Here is a 6000-nt window from a genome sequence, read left to right as displayed (position 1 = left end):
TAGATCCTTCATGACGCAGCTATACTATTCCAGGCATATATCCAAAGTACTTAATATTCTTCTACAAAGATGGTTGGTCATTTGTTGTCATCTTTGCTCTATTCACAATGGGCAGGAAATGGAAACAGACTAGATGTTCATCAATTGTGAATGCATATTGAAAACGTGTACAAATATACAATAGGATGTTACTCAGCTCCAAAGAATAATAAAAGTAGGAAATTCTCAGATAAATTGCCAGAACAGGAAAAAAATCATTTCAAATGAGGTGACCCAGGCCTATAAAGAAAAAAAATGTTCTTTCTCATATTTTGAATTATTAGATTGTTTAAATTGGAGTATATGTAGAAGACAGTAAATTCGTAAGGAGTGATCCATAGGGATTCCAAGAGAAGGAGAAATAGAATACAGATATGAAAGGGGAAATTGGAACTAGCAGGTTTGGAAGGTTAAATGAATTGGGAGTTGGGAGGTCAGGGAGGATAAAGTAGTTTGTTGAGAGAAAATTAACACTAAAGACCTTTGAAATCATCTTATGGAAATCTACCAGCCTCAAAGTTTCCTAAAACACATGCATATACTTTATAAAATGAATTTAGATGGTGTTAACCTATGATGCCTCTCGCAGACACCTTTGGCTATGAAACAAGTGTTGTTAATTGGTTTGATCACACGGAGTCTCTTTAAGCATTGCAAACTGTTTCCTTTACTCTCCAAACTCAATGGTAAGATTCTGTGGCTGAAATCACTTCATATTTGAGTTCACTAATATGGATAGATCAAGCTGAAATCAAACTTGAGGCTTCATCATGCTGGTAACTATTCTCAGTGCTGGAAAGTGTTATTAATGCTGCTGGAAGGGAAAATGTACACATTTTGATTAAAACTGTGAATCCTACTAGCTACAGTCATGACTGCTCTGATGAAATGTAACAACTAGAGTAATAGGGACACTAATATTATGGAAGTAGCCAAATGTTTTATGAGTGAATTTACACTTCATGCAAGTCCATGCTTCTTTCTGTTAACTGTAGAGCAAAACCTGTGGCTGAGTGGGTGATAGGTCTTTGGACAGAATCTACTCCTCTTATTCTGCTAAATCAAAATTGTAGTAAACTTACCTCTCAAAGCTGATCTTCACACTTGGAGCTTTGTAAATCTCAGCTCTCATCAGAGGAGCTTCTTTGTGTCCTCTCTGATGATTAATAGAGTCCAATAGCTCTTTAACATGCTATTGAAAATTGATACTTTTGGAGATTTTGTTTCATTTTTCCCATCTTATTTTTATTTATTGTTTGGGAATTTCACACACAGCTCTCCTATTGCACTCACTTCCCAGTAATCCCAGGCCTATCCCCTCCTCCTGCCTTGTGCCATTCCTAAGAAAAAGAAGAAAAAAGAAGAAACAAATGCACCAAGTTCAATTTGTATTGCTAGCATAGTCACTGGAGCACGTTCAAACTCCCAGTGGTCAGTCTCTTAAAAAATCTGAATTTTACTCACCCCTTATCCCCCACCAGAAGACATCAATTGTGAAGAATTACACCTCAGAATCCCCATCACAATTTTTGAGTACTCTATTCAATGATATCCTGTCTAGAATAATTTGGAGGGAGTAGGGGGTAGGGAGTTGTCATAGAAGCCTTTGATGTCGCCTATTCTCAACTATGAGCCTGCAGTCATCAATACCACTGCGAAAGAAGCATTCTTCTCCTTAACAGCCAGCAGATGCATGAATCATGACCTTATACATGGTTTCGGGAGACAGCATGGGCCATGGATATCAGCTGGCCCTTAGCCACAGCACAAACAAAAGATGTTCACATGGTTCTTCACCACTATGCTGAACTCTCTACCAAGCACTATGTTGATGTCTCTGTGTCATGCTGATACCCAGTGCCATATTGGTATCCATGCTCCAATTTGACACTGGAGGCCCTGCAAGTAGGACATTTAAAAATCCACTGCTTACTCAAGACATAGAGGTCATCAGGGAAAGGGAGATTAGAATAGTTGTAGGAGAGAGAGACAGACCATAAATGTCCTCAGTGACAGGATTGTACCTTTGTACAAATGAACCACAATAGTTGTGACTGAAAGAAGGGCATAAAATTGACCCAGACAAAGCATGAAGACTCTCACAATGTCCCGCCTGTGGCAAAGGAGATACTTGTAATTTAATGGCTGTTGGAAATAGAGAGTCAATTTTCCAAAGAAGTGTGATCCCTGAGAGATTATACACACTGGAACTGATTGTCTGTCACTAATGCACACCAAGGCAATACTTAGAGGTTTCAATGGTTTTGGTTTATCTTTACTTGTTTGTTTGTTCATTTTTACCTGAGCATATAAATGAATACATGAGAGGTTATAGAAAAAGGAATAAGGTTTATATTTGACCAACATTATTTGCATGTGTGAAATTATCAAATAATAAAAAGAAAATTGCACACAGACAAATGAAATTTTAACTTTGGGTTTCTCCAGGTCACATTCAGTTTTTGTGATTAGATCAAATCACTCACATGATTTAGAAGAGTTATAATTAAAGCTCATTCTTTATTCCATTGAAAATCATATTTAAAATGACCATGGGAAAGGGTATCTTGAGAACTGGCTGAGAGAGAGCCGGTGCATGCTTTCAGTTGTTCCTTCTCGTGGACTGCCAGCAACCGAGTGTGATATGACATTTACCAATATGTTATGAAAAGCTCATGTAAATCTTAGTTTCTAGGGTTTTACTGAAGATCAGGCCTTTAGCCTACAAGACCCACATGACTGACTTCAATGATTCAGACGTTTTGCTTTCTGTTTTGGCATCAGAAGAGATTGAGCATAAATTTCATTTATCATGTTACATTAAAATGGCATGAAAACTGGAATACCCAAAACATAATCCACACATCAAATGAGGTACAAGAAGAAAGGAGGTGTGGCCCCTTGTTCTGGAAAGACTCAGTGAAGCAGTATTCGGCAAAACCAGAACGGGGAAGTGGGAAGGGGTGGGTGGGAGGACAGGGGAAGAGAAGGGGGCTTACGGGACTAAAAAAAAAATGGCATGATTCTCAGACTCAGATATAGAAAACCACTATGTCAGACCAAATGTTGCAAAGGCTGAGAGGGTATATCCTACGGACCAACTGGAGGCCAGTCTTTAAAACAATCCCTGTTGGAGATGTGTGGTGTTTGAGAGACTTAATATGGCTAATTTAACCCTTTCTTGTCCACTTGCTTCAAAATCACTTCGTTATTTTTTTTCCTTCCTGAAATTAGGAGCCCTATTTATTTCATTATTTTATTCAAAAATTCTTATCTTTTCTCCTCTTATCATGTTAATATAAAATAGGAGGCTAATATTTTAAACAAATACCCTGAGTATTTAAAAGTAGGAACATGGAAACTGACTGAATCTAAAAGATATTTGTTTTTTATTTTATTTTATTTTTTTATTCGATATATTTTTTATTTACATTTCAAATGATTTCCCCTTTTCTAGACCCCCCACTCCCCGAAAGTCCCATCAGCCCCCTTCCCTCCCCCTGTTTTCCCACCCAACCCTTCCCACTTCCCTGTTCTGGTTTTGCCCTATACTGCTTCACTGAGTCTTTCCAGAACAAGGGGCCACTCCTCCGTTCTTCTTGCACCTCATTTGATGTGTGGATTATTTTTTTGGTATTCCAGTTTTCTAGGTCAATATCCACTTATTAGTGAGTGCATACGTGTTGCTCATATAAAACACTGCATATTTAATTTCAGTGATTATAGTCACAGTAGTCTTTTAGAAACCAACTCATTTTTTCCTTTTGACTTTGTTACAGCCACAGTTATCTGTAATTAAAGCATTCCCCTGCTGCATTTTTTTCTATAGATCATGTGAAAAGTAATCATATAATTTATAAATACAATTTTATAAATTATAAAGGACACTGTCAAAAGGACAAATCGGCAACCAACAATTGGGAAAAGATTTTCACCAACCCTACATCTGATAGAGGGCTAATATCTAATATATATAAAGAACTCAAGAAGTTAGACCCCAGGGAACCAAATAACCCTATAAAAATGGGGTACAGATCTAAACAAAGAATTTTCACCTGAAGAAATTCAGATGGCCGAGAAGCACCTTAAGAAATACTCAACATCGTTAGTCATTAGGGAAATGCAAATCAAAACAACCCTGAGATTTCACCTCACACCAGTCAGAATGGCTAAGGTTAAAAACTCAGGAGACAGCAGGTGTTGGCAAGGATGTGGAGAAAGAGGAATACTCCTCCACTGCTGGTGGGGTTGTAAGATGATACAACCACTTTGGAAATCAGTCTGGTGGTTCCTCAGAAAACTGGACATGACATTTCCGGAGGACCCTGCTATACCTCTCCTGGGCATATACCCAGAGGATTCCCCAGCATGCAATAAAGACACATGCTCCATTATGTTCATAGCAGCCTTATTTATAATAGCCAGAAGCTGGAAGGAACCCAGATGTCCCTCAATGGAGGAATGGATACAGAAAATGTGGTATATTTACACAATGGAATACTACTCAGCAATTAAAAACAATGAATACACGAAATTTTTAGGCAAATGGTTGGATCTGGAAAATATCATCCTAAATGAGGCAACCCAATCACAAAAGAATACACATGGAATGCAATCTCTGATAAGTAGACATTAATTAGCCCAGAAGCTCTGAATACCCAAGGCACAATTGGCATAACAAATGACTCCCATGAAGAAGTAAGGAGAGGGTTCTGATCCTGGAAAGCTTGATCTAGCATTGGAGGGGAGTATCAGGACAGAGAAAAAGGAGAGAGGTGATTGGAGAATGAGTGGAGAGAAGAAGGTTTATGGGACATATGGGGAGGGGGGAACTGGGAAAGGAGAAATCATTTGGAATGTAAACAAAGAATATAGAAAATAAAAATATATAATTATTTAAAAAAGAATCATATGCATGTTGTAGGTACTTAAGTTTCATCCTATCTGATTGATTTATCCAGTTCTGGATACTGAATAACTTGGACTTCTCTTGAAATGCTATACGATGTACAGGTTGTTTTAGTGGTCATGTTTGCTTATCTCCAATGTCCAACTCCCCATTAGCATCCTGGTCTTCTATAGGCAGCTGTTTTGTACCTGAATCTGAATATTCCCAGAAGATGGTCAGTTCAGGTTTGGGGCCTTGACTCTGCCCCACATTCTTTTTCACTAAGCCTTACATTGAAGCCAAGAATAAGAGACAATATTTAACTAAAGTTAACTCAGATATAAGTAAAACATTAATTTGAATGTTTGAATGCCCCATACGAAATAGAGTTTTCTTATGTTTGGGAGCAAGTCTACTTATGACTCTCAGTGATTATCTGATTTCTTACTTCCAAGATACCAGAGGTTGGCTGTTCAGTCTCTATTGCTCTTAATCATTAAAATAGCCATACTCCCCAGTGCTCTGAACAAAGTAAACTTAGTCAAAAATGCATGTAGCAAAGCTGCAGATCCTGCCAACCCAAAGGCTACTTGGATGTCACTATGGAGAGCAATTTGGCAGCTCACTGTCTCACAGCGAACACAAAATTTCTTTGTGTTATGGCTTGAGCTAAAACCCTTTCATTTTAAAATTTCAAAATTGCACTTAGCATTTTTACATGCAGGATAATGGAGTAGTTATAACAGTGCCAGTACCCAAATGTTTTTGAATTTTTTCTAACTTGGAATAAAGCAGGTTATGTTTTTCTATGAGGACCCTCAAATATTCCAAGTGGCTTATAGGTCTGCCAACTGAAGCACCATTCTTTGAGAGTCCTAGAAAAATGTTTTAAAATGTTTTTGTTTTTACAATTAGATCAATTTAAAGTAAATGAAGTGTTACCTTTATAGTGAAATACCTCCTCTATCACAAAGGAGATTAGTCAGCTAGAATGAATTTTTAAATAATTTACATCTTCAATAACCTGTTATTTTCAGTAACTGTGATGTTTGCTTCTTTCTCTGTCCTTTATA

The sequence above is a fragment of the Apodemus sylvaticus genome, chromosome 18, assembly GCF_947179515.1.
Source record: "Apodemus sylvaticus chromosome 18, mApoSyl1.1, whole genome shotgun sequence".
Taxonomy (NCBI): Eukaryota; Metazoa; Chordata; class Mammalia; order Rodentia; family Muridae; genus Apodemus; species Apodemus sylvaticus.
Note: the sequence above shows the minus strand (reverse complement) of the source record.